This window comes from Perca fluviatilis, chromosome 1 (assembly GCF_010015445.1).
Source record: "Perca fluviatilis chromosome 1, GENO_Pfluv_1.0, whole genome shotgun sequence".
NCBI lineage: Eukaryota > Metazoa > Chordata > Actinopteri > Perciformes > Percidae > Perca > Perca fluviatilis.
Window position 1 is genome coordinate 45,653,198 of NC_053112.1, and position 22,055 is coordinate 45,675,252.

Below are 22,055 nucleotides of genomic sequence, written 5' to 3' on the forward strand. Positions count from 1 at the left end.
CGATGGCACTTTAACCACCAAACTATTACTGTTTGCTGGGACTGCACAGAATTATTAACACACACAAATGCTGGGCTCAGTATTGGGTTCTCAGTATTTGCGAAGCAACATTTAGGGTGACTTCACACCTCAGCTGTTTGGTCCAGGAGCGTTTCGTTGGATAATCCGGTTCGTTTGGGTTGGTGTGAAAGGTCGTTGGAACTTTGGTGCTGACCAAAACTGTGGTCCGCTTGAAGGACTTCAGTTCACTTTAGCTGAGAATGATATCCAACCCAAATATAGGATGTAAACAAAAAATAGTGCACAAACTAGCCTGCAATTTCAACTTTGCACACAATTTATGAACTCCGTAAATTGTGTGCAAAGTTGAAATATATAGAATAAAATAGATGGTTTAATCCATAACTTATTGTGACTACATATTGCTCATCGTCTGGGTGACAACACATCATCATCTCTCTCTCTCATCAGGCCCGGCCCCATCTCCTTCCCTCGCTGTCTGGCAGCTGCTCATATTGTTCATCTTCTTCTAAAACAGTGGTTCTCCAACTTTTGTCAATAAACCACCCCTTGGAAATATCTTTTTTTAGCCAAGTACCCCCTGACCAGTACAAACTATTTTGGTAGAAAAATGCCTAAATAAAGAGGTACATTATAGTGCTGAACCATCAGTGTTTTGTTTATCAAACAACAATCTTGTAACTGAAAAACACTTAAATGCTACATTTCAAATGTTGAATGTTTCACTTAAAGAATTCATTATTATAGTTTAATTATTTTAGGAATTATGCATGACTGATATTTTATTAACATTTAAAAAAAATCTCACGTACCCTCTGCAGTACTCCAAAGTACCTCTATGGGTACTAAAGTAGTACCCCCATTTAAAAAAACACCGTCATTCGGATATTCTGTCCAATAGACCAGCGACCGTTTCAACCGTGTGACTTTTGTTAACAACGTTTGGTGCGCCTGACAAAGTGCAGTCTGAACGCAACCTGAACCAAATGAAAAATGCAACAACGTTGCAACTTCACCCCCGAACTACAGGTGTGAAAGTGCCCTTAGTGTTACTAAGTTTGTCCGCTAAAATGTAGTGCTGGTGCATCCCCCTGTCAGCAGACTCATGTCTGGACCTCCGGCAGGGACCGGCCAGGCTCACATGGCACCGAGGGCCCACCCACTACGAGTCCATTTGTGCTTCGACACAGTAGAGCTTTGGTTGCTGGGGCGGCTGGGGTTGACGAGGAAGCGCTGCCACCGGTTATGGTACCGTTGAGGTTCTGGTAGAGTCGCCGTGGTAACGAAGCATTTCGGCGGGGGGCGGGCACAGCAGCTGAACCCCGGAGGCACACAAAGGGAAAACTCAGACCCACCAGACAGCAGCCTGGACAGGAAAATACCTCATCCTGCTCAGAGGTGCCGCTAGGGTCAGAGGACTGGAGCTGGGAGCCGCTGTAACCATTTGCACGCTCTCCTCCACCCCACCGCACCTGCTGACCAATCACAAGGGCTGCGCCGTTGTTGTTGTCCAGTCGTGGCAGAGCAGGCAGCGCGGTCCGTTGGAGATGGGGAGTCGCCAGCCATTGGTCTGTAAGGAGGAGGAGCAAGTGGAGGTGAGCAGGGGTCTTCCAGGTGAGGAGTCAATGACTCCCTCTGCTGGCTCAGGAGACTTGGTACAGTCCATGGGTTCTGTTAGATGTACATTCTCCTCCTCCTCCTCTTCCTCTAACCGCTCCAGACACACCATCTCCAGCTCCACAGAAAGACATGAATCCTCTTCCATCCCATCCTCCTCCGTTAACAACTCTCTCTTGTCAGTTATCTCCATTTGCTCTACCTGCAACCTCTCATCTGCCTCCTCTGACGCCCCTGTCTTCTTCCTCATGTGGTCCCACACATCCTCCTCTGTTCCTCTTGTAATCGCCACTCTGTTGTCTTCTTCATCCTTTTCCTCCTCCTTCCCCTCCGTGTCTCTTGGCAAGGCTACAGTCCAGCTGAGCTCTGGAGTACAGGGGAGCGACTGGCACCTCCTCGGCAGCGCTCGCATCCCTGGCATCCCTCGGAGAAGGTGGGGGGAGGAGCAAGGGTCGCGAAGCGCCGGGAGGGTAAATGTCAGGGAGATGACGGACTTGCTAGGTGTGTCTAAGAGTTTACACCGCCCCCCATTCAGGTCCTGTCTGAGAGAGAAGGGGTTGACCCGCATAGGGGTCCCGAGGAGAAGAGGCGTCTCGGTGCCCGGGGATAGCGTGTCTGATTGGCTCCTCGCTAAGCCTTGCCGTTGCTGGCTGCGGTCACCCGGGTGACAAGGAGAGCTGCGGCGCCGGTACGGGCTGACGTCTGCTGCCACTGGCTCTGAGCAAGGGAAGGAGGGAGACAGACATGTAAGTGAAATGGAACATGAACACAAAGACAAATGACACTGGGAGTTATTATCTGGTGTATAATATGGTGTTACGGCTGCCGCTGGCACCTTTCCCTGTGTTTAACTCTGTTTGTCATTATTTGTAACATGCCAAGAAGGATGTGCGTTCTCCAGTCAGGGATTGGCCCAGTTAGTTTGAGCCCTCCCTCTTCCTACGTGATGCTAGAGGACACTGATAGGAGCGGCACCCTGTTTCCCCTTTTCAATCCTCAGGCTCCCCTGTGTATATACGTATATGGGGTCCGATCGTCACTGGCTGCAGCTGTAATTTTCCTTGATCAGCCTGCCGACATGACTGGTTGTGCTTTGTTGAATGTTTTGCTAAATGCTTGTTGAATATTTGTCGAATATCAAGTAATTGCATGCGTTTGATTTGAGGTGCTCACTAAGGTAAGACTACCTGGGAGACTGGGCCAGGGTTCAGTTTTAAAATACTGATATACATCACGATCGTAGATATTTTATGTTGGTTTCACTAAGTTTTAGTGGTGCTGTTTTCTTGTGTTTTGTTTTAAAGTTGAACTAAATAGTAGGGGTACACGATTCAGAAAATGTCATGATTTGATTCAATATCGATTCTCGATAAAAAAAAACGATTCACAGTGTGTAGTAGTAGTAGCAGTAGTAGTATGTTACTTTTCCCATGCGATTGCAGTAGATATACAATAAAAAAGTAATAATAATAATTACATTTATTTAATTTTTTTAAATATGAATTGATTTTTGGAATTCTATAAATCGATTTTGAATCGGCAGAGCTTGAATCGCGATTTGAATATGAATCGATTTTTTTGCACACCCCTACTACATAGTGAGGTTTTGTTTCTAGGTTTGTTTGTATATTTTAGTTGTTTATCTCTTATTTTTAAAGTCCTTTTTTGGTTCTATTTGTTTCTTTGTTTTAAACAGCACCCACGCGCCCTTTCTTTCCTTCGTAGTTTGTGCACCTGTGACTCTGAGCGAGCTGGGTCGTAACATTTGGTTATGCTTTTAGTATGTTAAATGCATACTAACATTCCACTATTAATCCGAATATGACAAAATTCCGAACTTGACACAGGCCATGTAAACAGCATATTAACAGCATATATTTGGACATTCCGAATAAAGCCTTTTTCCGAATCTCTGGTCAGAAGAAGAAACACCTACTTTTGAACATTCTGAAAGACTTATGTTAGGGTGAGCAGTGTGGCAGAGTTTGCATGGCTACATTTAAACTGGAATATTAGTGGAATATAAATTTTCATTAGCCATGAAAAAAGCTTAGTCGTAATTTTGCCTTTTTTGGAATAAGGGCAAAAAACGGAATATTGTGTACACTTAAACGTAGTCTTTATCTTTGAGGTGGAAAAAACACAATACCAACCAAACTCTCCAGAACTGTTTCATCCTCTTTTTCATCATATTCTTGTACCAGAGTGAATCAGAAACAGTTTTTGGAGAAGTGTTCATGCTTAATCACATGTTAAAGAGTCCCAGTTCCAGCAGGTAAACAAAAGCAGATTTTTTTGGAGAATTATCAGAAAATACCAGAATCTTATTTCCCAGAATTCAACGCTACTCTGTCTCAGTCAGCCATGACGTAAGCTAACTCTCTAGGGGAAACCCTGAGAGGGGGAAACCATCTGACGTGTGAGAAGCTGTAGCAACTACTCCAGGGTCCTGTGTCAAATGGCTTGTGCTACTTTTATTCAAAGTTTGCTTGGAAATATTCACCACTAATATTACCTGACATGATAAGGGCCTTAAATATGTCCTGCTTTATAATCGCATCTCAAGGTTCTGTCTTGAAGGGGCTCCCCACATCAAATATGATAAATGAATGTCTAATATGCAAAGAGGAAAAGGGAAGTAGCCCCCACCAGGTTTTGATGGCTGTATGAATGACTATAAAATATAAATATGAGTAGTTATCACTGGCTACAGCCCAGCTGCACAGTTAATCAAAGGTAATGCACACCCTCTGGATAATCACAATGTTGGCCATCTACGCTATATTATATGTATGATGCTTTTCCCTCCCCTCCCTACCCTAGCACTACACTTACTATGCTCAAAGATAGGGGACAGATCAGAGTCTTCAGAGAAAAGCCCTGTAAGTTGTTGGAGCACCCATATCAACAGTGCCTTTACCCTTATGAAGACATCAAAATTTAAATTATATTTGATCCTTTTACCGAGTGCAATGGGCTTCTCTCTCTCGTCTTCTCTCTCCATGCCCTCAAATGTGAAGACGATGTCAGAGAACGAGGGACGGCTCACTGCACTCATCTGAAAACACAACGACAAAGAGCCACATATGAAGAATGTATGTTAACATCAAGAAAACATTAATTTAGAGAAGTTAGTAACATGCTGTCAACAAAGACACGCAGAGTGAGAGAGAGAGGTCCAACTGTCCATGGGGGTGTCAGACAAGTACATTGGAAGTCAAAACAAGTATACACTCTGCAACCTTATGAGCAGGGCCTCACAGAATTCCGCAGATTTTCAACAAAAAAAAAAAAAAAAACTGATATAAAACTCAAAATGTTAACACGTCTGTTTCAACCAGAAAAACAGACCGCTAAATTCCACAGATTTCCATTCTGGATCATCGCTGAAAACGGTAAAAAAAAGTCTGCAGATTCCGTTTGGGTATGCTAATGAGACTGTGTGTGTGTGTGTGTGTGTGTGCGTACACTTACATTACAGCAGGCGACAGCAAGGCTAAAGAACGCAGCTGGACAATCCCCAACCATGTTCTCAAATGCATCCACGTCCAGACCAAAGTCCTACACACACACACACACACACACACACACACACACACACACACACACACACACACACACACACACACACACACACACACACACACACACACACACACACACACAGGTTTCAATGCAATCCTCCATGTCTTGTTGCTACGTTGCAAATATTAAATCACTGCTTATCAAATATCAATAACTATAGACCAGGGGTCTTCAACGATTTATAAGCCAAGGACTCCTTAACTAAAAGAGAGATGGATCAAGGACCCCCTTCTACATATATTGTACAAGTTGCATATTAAACTGGACCTACAATAATAGAAATACTTATCATTCCAATCTACAACTATATTGTTGTCTCTATTGTACAGTATGTGTCTATATTACTATTTGTTTATGTTTACTACTACATGTCTATTTGATGAATGTATAGAGAGTTAACACCTACCAAAGTCAAATTCCTTGTGTATGTGTATGTATACTTTAGCTATAGCCTGTTGAAGATCTCTGCTATAGAGGCTACAAATACAGGTTATACAATTACGACTTACACGGACATATACAGACACACAGATACACTTTTCTCCTAGAGAGCGGTTTAGAACATTGACATAGAAAATATTATTTCTTATTATTCTTCCCGCCATAATTATTAAAGCAGCAACATGTTTCGGTCTGTGAGGGAGCGACACACCACTACACAAGCAGAATAAATCACAAGAAGGCTACCTCTGTCCTGGGTAAGAAGTCAGGATCAGCTTCAATCCGGGCAATGATCTCACACAGGATGATGCCGTACGCAAACACATCCACCTGAGCAGAGGAGAGGAAGTGCACACATAGGTTAGGTTAGGCCTCAAACTAGATTCCACACAGCGGTAAACTGCAGCCTTATGGGTAGTAGAGGGTTGATACCAACACAAATAGTTTGGGGTTTACAGCTTCTGGTATTTGTGTCATAAAACGTGAAAACTGTGAGAAGTTGATCAGGTTCAGCACTCCAAATCCATCTCATACAATGTGTTACAGTTTTTTTCGATTGCTAAACGACTCTGGGCACAACTGGAGTCACGTGCAAAACTCTAACTCCAGTCTGCACAGCAGCAGTTCATGTGGACCAAACTCTAGATCATTTTTCATCGCTTGAACACAGTTTTCAAAACTCTACACACTTATCCCATGACTTTAACCATAACGTGCACAACACTGTAGATTTACAGCACTTTGTTCAGATGCTAACACACTGCTGTCAACACTGTTAACCACACATTCAAAACAGAATAGATTTCAGTCTGGCGCCTATCAAACACTGCTGATTGCAATTTTAGCTGAAAGCCTAAGCAGGTGTCTGGTTTTAGACTAGTTAGTGAACATATACGGTATTTATATACAGTAGAGAAAGCTCAGAAAGACTTTCTTTGTATACAAACACCAAATGAGAATGAAACAATTATACACTGTACCGTTTGAGAGAAACAGGTAAAAGAGCAAAGATACCAATATGTCCAGGGAAGATGTCTGAGGTTATGTACACAGCTATAAAAAAAAGTGAAAAACACTATATCTTTACAATAGTAAAACTGCATTCTTACTGTTTTTCAGAAAGTAATGGAGGTGAAAGCAATGGAAACACCACATTCATTAGTATCTAGAGATGATGCAGACATATAATGTGATGAAGAAAACTCGCCACATGATGCTGGAGAGAGGCAGGATTAGTCACACTATTCGTTGGTACTGTTACGTATGTACCTTTAGTTTTTTTGCCCCAGTAATTCCAGAAATTACTAGAGACAAAATACTTTATTGAAGAAAACAGCTGATTTTTATTCCTTCTTGTTTACCTTATGTAAAAACTGGTATGCTCTACAATCTATATTTTTTCCTTAAATAAACTATTGAGTAGTGTCAAGTCACTCAAATTGTTCAAACTGTAAAGATGAGAAAGTTTGTAATTTGTGTATTGGTGTTTGACGCTAGTGTTTTTACCCTCAGTGTGTTCTGAGTGACAGTGTGTGTGTCTCAGTGTGTTCTGAGTGAGAGTGTGTGTGTTATCTAGATAAGGATTGTTCTGAGTGTTTGGCTGCACTGAGCCTGTTCTGAGACGTGTGTGAAGAGTTGTGTTGCTGTGAATGAGTTCTGCAGGTGATGTGAACTGTTTAGTTCAGGTGACTGGTGGTAGTGCAGACTGGAGTTTGAGGTTTGCACATGTGGCTTCAGTTGTGCCCACTGTCGTTTAGCAATCGGAAAAAACTGTAAAACCAGGGGTGGATGCATAGACTGTATAAGTGAAGTCAAAACATCTGGATCGCCCCCTGGTGGCTGGCTGCAGTATAGGTCATAAACCAGGCCCCCTCCATGTTAGTGGACGGGACATGGGCCAAACTAAAAAAGTCAAAGTACATGTCAAATACATTTTTTAACAGATGGTTTCTGTTATTTCAGGTAGTTCTGATGTTTGTTCAAGTGTTCATTTTCTGATACAAAATTTGGTTTTATTAGCTATTTGATTCTATAAAACGGGGTGAAACATAATCACTGACAGCTGGGATTGACTCGCGATTGGTTGAGTGGGCGTATGAGCGGAACTTTGCTATAACATAGTATAAAAGTAGCACAAGAGAAGAGCCATACGTGTTAGTCAGTAATATCTATCTAAGGCTACGTCTACACTACTACATTTTCATTTTTAAGCGTCGTTTTAAGACAAAAACAATTTCTGTCCACACAAGAGCTTTAGTTTCAGTAACAGAACTAATCTCGGTCCATATCAACATGACAACACATATCACATGACCATTCACATACACTGGGCATGCAGGTGCCACTGTAAACAGGAAGCAGACTGTCTGACATTACTCTGCGGTTGGAAATCATCATGGATAGAAAATAGGGATGCATCGAATCCAGATTTTTGGGATTTGGCCAAATACCGAATCCACTGGTTAAGATTCTGAATCCGAAACCGAATACCAAATCCTACTCCCATTCTCAGTCCATTAACACAGTAAACGCATTAATGAAGTAAACAACGTCCACAGTAGTGTATTTTTCATTCAGTGTAGGGCTAGCAAAGCTGGTAATGGTCGTCTGGTTAACACCAGTTGTTAGCTGGGACTGTCCTTCCTTTGCCGTACCTGAAGTTGCTGCATTCTGGCTGCTGTCTGGAGATTCCTTCATGTGCAACTCGTATTCTTTCAGATGTTTCATACGCAAATGTTTTAACAGCAGCGATGATGTGTATTGTTTAGGGTCCTCACCACCACGAGACAAATCTGCATTGCAAATTGAACATGTAGCTGGACTTGAATGGCCTTCTTTTGACTGAAAGTACTGCCAAACAACACTTTTTCTGCTCACGAGTTCCATTTTCACTTTCTCACAGCCTACTGTGTTGAACGCTCCACCTACGTAAACACCTTCCCGTAATCAACGGCGCCGTCATTACATAGACCAGCGTAGCGCGTAAATGTGGCTAAAGTTTTTAAACCAAAACGTAGTAGTGTGGATTTGGCCTAAAGTTTGCTAACACTAACTAACTTTCACCACAGATCATACTAGAAAAAGTAAAACCCCTGAGTGTATTGAAATGACCAACAGTGTGTTTTGCTGCCTATAATTCAGTAAGAGGAAGACTTAGGTGGTCATTTAATAATACACTTCACTCCAGTAGGTGTTTGTGTGAGTTGTGCAGACACCAAAGATGAAGCAGGTTTACCTTCTCATCATAGAGCTCTCCTCTCAAAACTTCAGGGGCCATCCAATAGGGGGAGCCCACGATGGCCAGAGGCTGCTTCCCCGCACCATCACTGCAAAGAAAGCAAGCTGTCCCGTCAGACACATTCTCATTCAGATACACTGCACTGGTCCAAATTTGCTGTGGGCCAGCACTATGATTTTATTCATAATATTTTGTATATTATAGATACACTATGACGTAAAACTAGACCCCACTCTACACATAATGCAAACAATAAAGCAACAGCCGGGTCGCCCCATGTCAGACCGGGGGGTGGGGGTGGTTAAAATACTTATTTTCGTAACAATCAAGTATTAAAAACTAAGGAGGACACGCTGTTGCTCCTACTCTTTCTTCAATGCCTAAAAAAATCTATCTCTTTCTCTCCCTGACCCTGTCTTTATGATTGAGCAGCACTGGTTGAAGCCTGAAAATATTGTAAACAAAATAATAACATAACTAATTCCACTGGTCGGACTGTTCAGCTCTGTTTCAGACTGATACCTCCGGTTCAGACTGGTCCTCATCCTCAACACGGACCTTTTTCAGTCGCGCAAAATAATTTACTTTCAATATTCATCTGGATTGAAGCAGCAAACATTCAGTGTAAAAGTAAAAAAAATGACATAATATTATTTATAATACGTTTATTTGATTCACAGCTGATAGTGTTTTGACCTCGACAACCCAACTGCATTTTACCGTAAACTTGCGACTAGTTAACTTTCTGAAGCAGGGTCGGGTTGGGACTCCAACATTAACACACTGACAACATTGTATTCAGAATATAAAATATTTTTTTAGGACTTTTTAATGTGTGATTGTGTAAAGGTGTTCACGAGATGCCAACCTTTTGTGAACTTGTGAATTTCGCCAGACGTCTTCTCTCGTTTTCATGGAGACAGACGCTGTGTGCATGGGCTGTGTGTGTGTGTGTGTGTGTGTGTGTAGCCTATGTGAGAGAGATGTGAGTGACAGAGAGAGACGGAGGAGAGCAGGGAAAGGAAATGCAGCTGAACGAACACGCTGCGTGTTTTAAATAGCGTCAAAAAAAAATAAATAATAAGGAAAAGCATTATGTGGCGGCCGGTGTTGATTGTGTGGCGCACCGCCACAAATTAGTCTGTGTGTGGGAAACACTGATACTGTAAGGATTAGGTATGGCTCAGATGGTGATGCCAAGCTAAGAATGACATCAGAATGAAATTGCTGACTACAATTCTTTCATGAAGGGTTTGTTATTAACCAGAGGCAAGGACATCAAGATTCTGGATCCCCCCCTCCCCCACTGACCTGTAGTCAGGGATCTTCTCTGCCAGGCCAAAGTCTCCCACCACAGCTGTGAACATGCCATTATCACAGCGAACCAGACAGTTCTGCACAGAAAAACAAACAACTATTGGTAAAAAACAATGGGCCTATTGATGAATTTAAATACACATGTACATGTACAAGTACAAAATACATTTTCTCACTGATCTCTAGTCCAGCCATGCAGATAGTTTTGCGGACTTCCTGGGAAGCTGAGAAATACGCCACTACACCTTACTGGTTTCATTCAAAGGAATGAGGGGGCTATGATTTTTGACACAGTGCTGATGTCAGATCGACATGGACACGGCCATGCTCCCTCCTCACTGCCGTGGCTACCGATGCACTCAGATTGGAAACACTTGTTTCCTGTTGTTAATTTGTGTTGGCGACAGGATGAAAGGCATTGACCCACATCTCCTAGCAACAGTAAGGGATGCAAGAAACTGTTCCCTTTGTACTTTACACAGACTTTCATTATAATGGCAGAAATACATTACGTTTATAGACCCAATCACAATGTTTATTTACAATAACTTCCGGGTAGAAAACTCCTGCATCTCATACATGCAATTTATCAGCGCTGAGGAACAACAGGATATACTTTCACCTCAGTCATCTAAAATGCATGTTTTCACTAACATTAGCTTGGAGCCCTTATTTACCTGTTGGGCCACAGACTAAAGAAGATGACACCACCCAAACTAGCAGTCAGTCCGACCGGGGGTGAGATGTTGCTGTTCCTAACGCTAGATTTGGTTTATCAAAGACGCTAGCAAAGCAACACAGGACAGAGAATAAGGATAGTAGAAACGTCAGACAGGTCAGACCCCTGTGTTTAAATGTATATATCCTTAAACTGTACAGTTTTGGCTGAAAATGACAACAGAAATCTACAAGATTTTACATATGTCTAATATTAAAGTCAACTGCCATTGTCTACCTGGAAGTGATTTTTGTGTTAGCGCATCGTCACAGTGATTCGGTGTATTGTCTCCAGGTAAAGTTAGTCTCTGTAAACAGATCAATGTAGCTGACATAGCCCTCGTGATAAATGCTGTACCTTGGAGGTGAGGTCTCTGTGGAATATGCCCTTGTTGTGCAGGTACTGCAGCCCTCGGGCGATATCCAGAGACAGACCGATCCTGACGCACCACGACAGGTACAGATCGCTGTCCAACAGCTGCTCCAGGTTGCCTCCGTTTATGTACTACGGAGAGAAACAGTAACATGTCTTCAGTTAATCTGCCTTTACATATGCTGACACACATAGACACCAAACACACGAATAAGGCTGCAACTAATGATTATTTTCAGTCAGTCTGGCTGTGTTTATTAATCTGCCCCATGGTGTATTTTGTGGAGGTGCAGATCATTGTCCTGTTAGTCTCTACTCTGCTTTGACCCTGTGATGTGTTTTACAGTCTTCATTTTCTATTAACATGATATATTTTACTGTAATATCAGCAGGATTTCTCAAGCACTACATGGTTTATGATGAGAGGCTACTTTTGTAAGTTGTATAGGCTTATTGTAGTGAGGCTCACAATTGTTCACCAATGAATACTCTAAGCAGATCACATTAGACTGAGTTGGATGAAAGTGTTCAGCACAGTTCACAGTAAACAGAGTCCTCTGGTGGAGGGGAAGTTCAGCTACACCTCAGTGGTAACTATGGTAACCACTACACATGTAATCATCAGCAGTTAACATATGGACATTACACATGTTTGTGTAATGCCAGGATCAGACTACACAATTTGTTAGTCTTACACAACAGTCACTATGTCAGACTGGACAGACATGTTGCCAGAAAATCTTGCTGTGTCTTGGACAGAAGAGTGGCAACACTACAAGTATGACACCGACCAGCCCCCCCCGACCAATTATCGCATGCTGTCGTTAAGATCACACGCATGATAGGTCATAGGTCGACGCTTTGGTGGAGCAGCAGCCTCTGAAAAACTATTTTAAACTGAACATTGTCAATCTGAAATAAATACAGATTCAGCAACTGCATGGCATATTTCTCGCTTAAAGTGTATTCAGAAACACGCTTCGGTGAACTGTTTTCGTAAAATAAGAGATCCTATTCCGAACAAGCCGCCATTATGGTCTGTTTTGAAATCCGGGAGCCCCACGTGTGGCGTTTGTCCAATCAGGTGCAGCCATAGGAGGGTGTAGGCTGTTTTCTTTGCTTGTCAGTGGTCAGTGAAGAGAAACAGATAACTGCTAGTGGCTAGCCCACTAGCGTACCATGCTGGGAAGCGGGGCGATCCCTGCCGTGAAAAAAGCCTATACTTGTGTGTATCTTTCCCACGGATGTATTAAGAGAACGATCTTTCCTCAGCGTCTCTCCTTTTTTCGCCATGTTTACATATGTGCGCCAGAGAGGCAGAGAGCACTCTCTCTTCCTATTGGTCAATGTCAAGGAACATCTCACACCAGGCGGAAAAAGACAAACAATTCGGTCATGCTAGACTTTCTGCGTCGTGGCCGTGAAGCGTCCCAGACATTAGATCGCTGATCTTTGATGATGTATGACTACACACGTTTGTCTGCGACGTGTCTGTCAGGACAAAATCGGGCTGAATTTGTGTAGTCTGATCCAGCCATAACAGAGTTAAAAATGCACTTTATTCATTCTCATTTAGAATTTATATTTGATTTAATTTTAATCATTATTTAATGATTTGTTGAGTATTTGGGAATTTTATGTTATTGAGTTTATTTTATTTATCATATTGCTATTGTTTTCTGCAGAAATGTTGTTGCTGCACTGAGCTTCCTGAGTGGCCGTAGCTTCCGTTTCCTCCTCACAATAACATCTTGTATTGCTGAGGTAGGTTGTGTGGAAAGTGCTGCTGCTTTCTTTGAATATTGTGTTGTGACTCTTTAATATGTATTGTCTCAATGTTAATACAGTGATATTAACTTGCCGTTTTTACGGTTAAATATACGTTTTAACGATGCTTTGTTTAACTCTTTTTCTTTTCACACTTTTACTGTGTAATGTAAATAACGGAGGCAGATATTGTCTTCTGCAGGTATGTGTATCTCTTTGTTAGACGTTATATCATTTTTGTTATCTGTGCAGTCACCCAAACCCACGTACTGTTTCACTTTGCCCACTGAAACTGTTAGAAAGTATAAAACAATGTGTTTCTCATGTTTGTCACATTTATTATTATAGTTCAGGTTAGGTTTTCCCTGTCTATTTTAAATGCTCTTGGCTGGTAATGTGCACATTAAGAGTTGAGTAAGACACTACACTGTAACGTCAGTTTTATGTATGTATCGTAGAAAATTAGATCATTCAGACAAAACCGTCTTGTATTGCTGAGGAGCATAGGTGCAGATAGAAGGAAACATAGACCAGAAGCCAATTAATATATGATTGTCTTCTGCAGAGCAAATCAATTCATGGAAGAGACAGACTCAAAGTGAGAAAAAAAGAGATAAAACTCTCCAGATTTTGAAGAACTAAAGAGAGCTGACAATATAAAAAGAATAGAGATATGAGTGATGGTTTTACCTCAGTCAGAGCGTGGAGTTGACCTTCGTGCACACAAACCCCAAGAAACCTGAGAGGGAGAGGGGAAGAAAAATGATTTATTTTTAATTCTGTAGGCCGTATTCTGGAATCAGGGTTGCCCAGGGTTTGGAAAGTGCGTGGATTCAAAATAATAATAATCAAGGTCTTGAAATTGCTTGGTTTTACTGAGTAATTAAGAGAAGCTTAAAAGTGCTTGGATTTAGCCAACTGGAATCTCTGACTTTGAGCCGTGTGATCCGTCATCCTAAAATTTACCTAGCTTATTTGGATACCAAAAAAGTACAACCTAACAGGTACTATCCACAACTTTTGCCGATGGAAAACCAAAAAAGAGCGAGTAGAGCCGTGCCGTACCATGCAGTGGAAATGCAGCATAATGTCATGTTTATACATCTGGAGCACTGGGCCAAGCTTGATACACTTTATTCCTAACTATCACTCTCCTCCAAAAATATTTTCAAAAATAGGCATATGCTTATTTTTTAAAGTGCTGTAGTACAACTAGCAGGAGACAAGTTATAATTGAGGTAAGTTTGGAGATAATACCTTATTTAATCATTAAATTAATAAATATTTTGTTTGTAGACGGTCCCTAAGCACTGGTCTTGCCGTCTCACCACCAGAACTAAACAGAGCTGAATTAACACAACTTTTATGCATTTCTTTCACATCTACTGCAGTCAGATTCACTGTGTTCACTCAGAAGGAATCACTTCACATGGGTAGGCAATTGTAGTGACATTTTGAACATGTTGAGAGGCTAAAGCATGTTTAAAACCTGCCCTGTTTCAGCCTCCTGGGTGCTAACGCTAGCAGGAGGATAACACGGTGTAGGCAGCACCGATTGTTTTCGTTGTTCTCGCTACTGACAGCACTCCAAATTTACAAACGACAGAGCTACGTGTTGAAATCGACCGGAATTCTCCTTTAACAGCCGAGTCAACACTGTGATCTATTGTAACGCCCACATCTTAATTATCATCGGCCTGACAGGCATAATGTGTGTCCCTGCCTTAAGTGGACCAGTACAACAGTACATGTGTCCCCTGAAACCAGACTAATAGGTGTATTAGCAGTATTTGCTAAGGCTGGGGGAGACTGGTTTCACTGTCTGCATTGTAACACTGAATGATAAAAAGTGGATTACAATAAAAGAGGCAACACTGACTTAACCTGATCAGAGACAATTCACACTCATTGTATTGATCTAAACTCACCTGGCTACATATAATATAAATGAAAACCTACCTGAGTATGTTTGGGTGGCAAAGCCTGTTCATGAGCTGTACTTCTCGTAGCATGTTAGCTTTGTTGCTAGCCAGCGTGTTCATTTTCAGGGCCATCACCTGCCCTGTGATCCGATGCTGCACCTGGAAAACAACCAGAGAAGGTGTGAGTTGCTGAAGATCCAGACTGCGTTTTAGTTAAGTGAGTTTAGTTCAGTTTTATTCACAAAAGTAAAAAAACAAGTACAATCAGAAGGCGTAATGCAGATATGTGAAATGGGACAACCTGGTAAGCTATTTAAAGTGCCCATATTATGAAAAAATCACTTTTTCTGGGATTTGGGGTGTTCTTTTGTGTCTCTGGTGCTTCCACACACATACAAACTTTGAAAAAAATCCATCCATGCTGTTTTGAGTGAGATACGGTTTCTGAATGTGTCCTGCCTTCAGTCTCCTGGTGAGCTGTTCAAAATCGGCTCAGACTGTGATGTCACAGTCCGAAATGAGCTGGCTAACCGCAACCGTTAGCTCGTTAGCATGCTAACCGTTAGCATTAGCATGCTAAGGCTAATGCTAACGCTAATGCTAACGCTAGCATGCTACGTCGTTCTCAATAGCAAAGCACTGCTACAACACACACAAGTTCACCATAATCTACAAAAGAACTACTTACATGTGCTCCCTCATTTAGAAGTCTCCCAGCTAATCCTGCCTTGGAACTGACCAAAGTTGGAGAAACAGCCTTTCTTTTACTGTCTCTAGAGTTAGCTAGCTGACATGATTTACATCTGAGCTACTGAGCATGTGCGAGTGCAATCAAAGATAGTACAGAAGAAGAAGATGAAAAGAGGTCTCACTCTGTAGCTAAAACAGAAACCAGGTGAAAAGAGGATCTGCAGCAGTGAGAGAGAGCTGTGCAGTACAACAAAAATATGGTGTTTTTTGAAAATTAAACCATGTAAACCTATTCTGGTACAACCTTAAAATACAGTTATGAACCTGAAAATGAGCATAATATGGGCGCTTTAAAGCTTGTGTATAGGGGCCCAGACACTAGCAAATAACACGCATTATAAATACTATTATATTGTTTGAATAAAAAAGGAACAGGTTTTATACAATAACATTTACAACCTACAAAAAAGAAAACCCTAACTACCCTAACCCTACTTAAGTGGTCCCAAGCCATTTATTCCATCAGTCTAAGCATTGGTTAGAAAGATAAGATGCAATAAACATAAACATATACCAAGTGAAATAACAGTAGAATAAAAGGAATTCAGAATCACTAGTTTGCTGATCGTACCTCTCTCCTTTTTGCATATGCATTTAGGGGAAGATCGAGCATATTATTAAAAAGAGACATGCTAACTGATATTGCTTTGGGATTTAATGTAATGAATATTAGCTTCAATATCAACATAATACCCCTGTGTGTGTGTGTGTGTGTGTGTGTGTGTGTGTGTGTGTGTGTGTGTGTGTGTGTGTGTGTGTGTGTGTGTGTGTATATTTAATAGCATAGCACTAATAGGCTTTCTGGATTTCCCGCCACTCCTCCTGATCTGCACAAATCCACTGGGCCATTACTGAGGCCCAGCAGCAGACAGGAGGCATGCACGCAGGCACTTGCACGCATGCACATGCACGCACGCATGTGCGCACGCTGGGTTTGCTCTCCTGAAATTGTAGTTCCACTTTCTTCCCGTAGTCCCATTTTGCCTCCTTTACTGCTCTTCTCACATTGTAGACTGCTGCTTTGTAATTCTCCACGTTTCCAGACTGCAGTCCTAATTTGTAGGCGGCAGTGCGTGTGTTGGCACATGATTGGTTCTGGTAATCCATGGTTTTCAGTTGTGGAATGATTTACTGGGAGTTTTGGGTACAGTAGCGTCTATGGTGGTTTTGGGGATGGGTTAAACAGCAATAAATGCAATGTGAAGTGGTATGACCAAATTACCTGCTTCTTTCTTTTGTTACATCATACACAGACACTCAGCACTATGGATACTTAGCCTACTGGGCCTTTTTACACACTTGGAAGTTCCCCTAAAATTCCCCATTTTTTAGAAGTCTAAATGCTGTCATTCAACGTTTTAAAAAGCGGCTGCTGCTGATACGGTCCTACCACTAGAAGATCAGCAGGGTGAACTCTGTGCAGCAGAGAAAACTCTGTTAATGGGGTAGCACATGCTTCATACTCTTATCATCATGATCTAAACCGATTCCCGCTATCGCCTTCCCCTAAATCAGTGGTTCCCAAACTTTTTCTGTAGGGTCCCCCGTTTGTAGATGAAAATATTTCACGCCTTGATAGTAAGGTGCGCCTCAATCAGCTGTTTTTACGTGAAAGACGGAGATGTAGAGAGAGAGAGAGAGAGAGAGAGAGGTGCGCAACAATCAGCTGTTTCTCCGCGAAGAGATAGTCAGCAAGACAACAATTGGCAGTTGAATCCAGTTCCTTAGATCGAACTGTGGTCACCCCTACATATTGTCTTGTCTTTGTTTTGGTAGTTGTGTTGTTTGGCGTGGCTTTATCGTCTGCTTTACGTTTTCCCACCAGTCCTTTCCCGAACTTCCGTCCATTCTTTGCTAGCAGTGCAGCAGAACCCAGTATGTTGCATGTACCAGATAGACGCATTGATATTCATTTATGTAAACATAAACTTTAAGGTGTCATGTAAATGGACCGTATTTATATAGCACTTTTCTAGTCATAACAACCACTCAAAGCGCTTTTACACTGTACAGGATTGTTCAGTGTCTTGCCCAAGGACACTTCGATATGGTACTGCAGGGCCAGGGAATCGAACCACCGACCTTCCGATTGGTAGGCAACCACTTTATATCACCTGAGTCACAGACGCCCCACGTCATCTGTTGTGAATGAATGTATTACACTAATGTAGGTCTGTATCTGTGGGGTTATTGAATTTTGCAATACTGCATATCATGTTTGGATATTCAGATTTTTTTAAGGAAATAAAAGAAAAAGTCAGCCATTTTGGGAAATACCCTTGTTTTGGATCTTACCCACACTCCTCCATCTGAGAAAATCAATGTCAGTTTCACTTTGAGTGGCACAGCGATGCTTTGAGCTAAATGTTAGAATGGTAACAATAAAGATGTGGTTCATACTGGAGCTCTCTTATCTGTCAGAAACAGAATAAACAGAATGAAGACTATATTGTTAGTGTTCTTGAAGCAGTTGGGTTACTTTGTTTCTTTGTAAATGTGTGCACAATGTGCAGAGTATCTACTGTCACTTTTAAGCACTTAAGCATTAAAGTTTAACCATGAATCAGCTAATTTAAATAGCTCACGATACTGTATTGTGTGAACAGTTAATTTCATTCAATATTGTATGTGGCGTTTTCTTTTGCAGGGCGCAAATGTTCCACCGAAACAAGTTCCTTCCCGAGCCTATTTTGCAGAGCCACCGTCGCTGTGTCCGGAACTTAGCACCGCACAAGACGATTGTGATTGGTTTAAACAAATGCAAACAACCCAGAGCGTTTTTTCTCCTATCCCAGAATGCATCTGTTGTGTAGATCACACAGAGCTGTGGAGATAGAGCTGACAATGCCAGACTAATATACCACTGAGAGAGACACTGTATTTAATGTGGAGCTGTTATTTCATGGCCGATACCTGATCCACATAATAAGGTCCAATAATAATAATATACCCATTATAATATTAATTGTTTGACATTTTGACCAGTAACGATAAACTCACAGAGGTTTGTTGTAGTTAAATCAGTAGACGGGTCACATACCTTGAAGACTTCAGAGAAGAAGCCTGAACCGATCTTCTCACAGAAGAAGTCGTCGATGCGGGCCAGACTGGACACAGCGCTCCTCAGGGCTCGGTACGAGGACGGGCGGATCCGGTTTGGCGCGTGGATACTGTGGAGCGGCGGCTCGTCCGAGCCGCTGTGACCCTCCTCCGGATCGCAGAAGCAGCACTCAGCGTGGTAGTCCATGGTGCTGGCAGACCACCACGCTCCAGTTCTTTCCCACAGGGGAACCAAACTGTCTGTTAGACCGCAGTAGTCCTGAGACCCCAGGTAATGGTGGCTCCCACCATCACGATGGCAGAATGACCAAAGTGTCTCCTGTGGGTTATATGGATGCCCTAATGACCTGATAATATATCTGTTTTACACAACGCTGCAACTCTTTTCAAGGTTCCACCCTGATGAAGGCTGCAGTATTATTACACAAATATAAAACAAAGTATTAGCTATACTTCTACTTTAGTGAGCCATCTTTCTAATTAGTTCAGCGTCTTCTCATTCAACTCATTTGAAGTAAAGAAGATAAAGTCTAGCGTTCCTCCCATCCACTCTGCCAAAGTACCCCCGAGCAAGACTCCAAGTTGCCACCAGCTCCGGGGCTTCTTTGTGGCTCACCCTGCCCTTCGACGTACACCAGGAAAGATGGAAAAGTCACTTTACATCACCAAGCCGCCGCCACAGCGAATTTAGGAATTCCTGCAGCCCGTGAACGTCGCCTCGCCGACGTGAGGAGGCTCGATTCCCTCCGTCATCCCGTTAGGTTTGGAGGCTGAGAGATGACGGATGCTGCAGCCGGCTGCCATGTAAAGGTCTCTGTGGAGTGAAGTGTTGCAAGAATATTATAGGAAACAATAAAGCACCACTGACAGGTTTACAGCAGCAATATTTTACGTTATATTACAGGAATGACAGAATGGTCGATGTTAACACCATTCTGTTATAATAAAGCACAAATGTCGCATTTAGGCTACTACTTTGAACGCCTACTCTGGAGGCGGCCTGTCCGCTGGCTGTGTGCGGTGTAAACGGTAGCCATGAGGCTAGGAGCGACAATCACCGCTAGCAGGGCGATAAGCCATATAACCTCCACTGGATAACATCGACTCGCACAGCTCAACCGGGACTGTAGGCTTACAAATAATTACAGGCCTCATTCAACCTTGTTTTGGATATTCTTCTTTTTCTTCTTCTAACTGCGTATAGTAAATAATAATTTGACCGAGGCTACATAAACTGGAGAATGTAACGTTAACGTTCGCGTTTCGAAATCCCATGTTTCTCCCGTTCCAATAAATAAAAAAATAAAAAAACCTAGCTACTGTTAATAACGGGAGCTGTCAATGACAAGCGGGCTGCAGAGGCACAGTAAGTTAGATGGCTTAACGTCTCTACTCACGTCGGTTGAAAGGAGAGGTCGATGCGGTCCGGTGCGTGAGGCGAATTGAAGGCAGAAATATCGCTCGGCGGTGTCTGCCGGTGATAATCCTGTCTGGTCTGGAGTCCTGCTTCACGAGCCGCTACCTTAGTGGAAACAGCGCGGAGTCAAGCTAGCGAGAGTGATACAGAGGACTTCCTGTAATTTCACAATAAAAGCTTTTCAAGAAAAACCGTCGATGTATGCAGTATGCATACTATATGAAGTTCAGTATAGGTGTAGTTCATTCATTTAACTTTGACTTACATTAAAAGATTATCTACATTACAAAAAATATAGAAGCATGACCTTATTGCAAGACCTTCTGATGCTGTTAAAGGTTTCTCTTATAATATAAACACAGCATGAAAACATGCCTATATTTTGATGACCAATCCATAAACATACAAAACTTTTGCCATATCTCATGATGGGTATTTGAATTTTCAACTTGTGACACATGTAATATAAAACACTATGGACACATATTGTAAAACATATAAGGAGTTTAGTACAAAGTTCAATTAGAAAGACACGCTGTGCTGACTGGCTTTTCATGTTCCACAAGCTCGGTCTGAACTTAGCAATTTTAGGAATCTTAATGTAAACCTCCAAACTTCTAACTAACTGCTTTACATAGCCTAACTGTATTTTCTTTTACATCGTAATTATCCTAATTTATTTAACAAATTATTATTCCAAATCAGAAAGTTTTAGTAGCTTTTTATTGTTCTTGTTGTTCTTATGATGTCTTCTTCTTTTCTGTGTTGTTTTTTTCTTTTTCTTGTTTTTGTTTTTCCTTTTTTCACTTTAATCTGGAGAACAATTTTATGTTTTTCTCACAACATCAGAGCATTTTTCAGTCTGAGGGGAATGCAAGTTTGAAATAAGATGACATGAGATATAAAATTATAATAAAATAGGCTTAACATAATGTATGTTTAAAAGTCAGGTTTCTTGCGTTCATAACAGCGGAAAAGCCTACATAAGAAGCCTGCAACGCAACATTTCTGTTGTGCGACCGCTTTCTACACGGCCGTTTGCCGTGAAAAGATACAAGCAACGCGCAATTTTCTGTTCTCAACGGTGCATGTTAAAATCCAGTGCTAATATGGCACCAGTGCCCAGGATCTACTGGACGGAACGTCAATTTCGGTGCCTCATTACGGTGCCACCTTAATGTCTGCGCTGCTCTCTGATGCTCCGAAACAGACTTTAAAGGCAACAGAAGCATTGCTGCATGTCCCGCTAGTAAACACTATTAACACGTTACACTTGGCAGCAGGTAACGTTAGCCTACCGTTAGCTAGTAAACACCAATAACACGTTACACTTGGCAGCAGGTAACGTTAGCCTACCATTGGCTAGTAAACACTATTAACACGTTACACTTGGCAGCAGGTAACGTTAGCCTACCGTTAGCTAGTAAACACTATTAACACGTTACACTTGGCAGCAGGTAACGTTAGCCTACCGTTAGCTACAGTAGTCACTGGATTAAACAGGGTTAAAATGTTGACAGTTAAACGATGTAAAGTGTGTCTGTATTTCACTGTAGAGGATTCTAACAGTAGGACGTACAACAGTCTGCAGCTAAAGCTAAGAGCTAAAAGACACTAACTACTAAACTAGCACTTGGTCACTCACTGCTGTTGGCAACCTCGTGGTGCATTCAAAGTTATTGTAAAATAACCTTTTCTCATCTGTTTTTGTCATTTAACAGCAATTTACTGGTGAAAGAAGTAATTATTATTAAAAGTTATTGTTATTACATTTTTAATAGTCATTTAAATTCCCCCCTTTTTTGTGCTGATCCAAAAGTTGATCCAATC

The 22,055-nt window shown here is 41.8% G+C and overlaps 1 pseudogene; it reads right to left on the reverse strand.

Annotated features, from left to right (window-relative positions):
• Window positions 1-242: 242 nt before the first annotated feature.
• On the reverse strand, window positions 243-20,369 carry LOC120561988 (annotated as a pseudogene).
• Window positions 20,370-22,055: the final 1,686 nt, after the last annotated feature.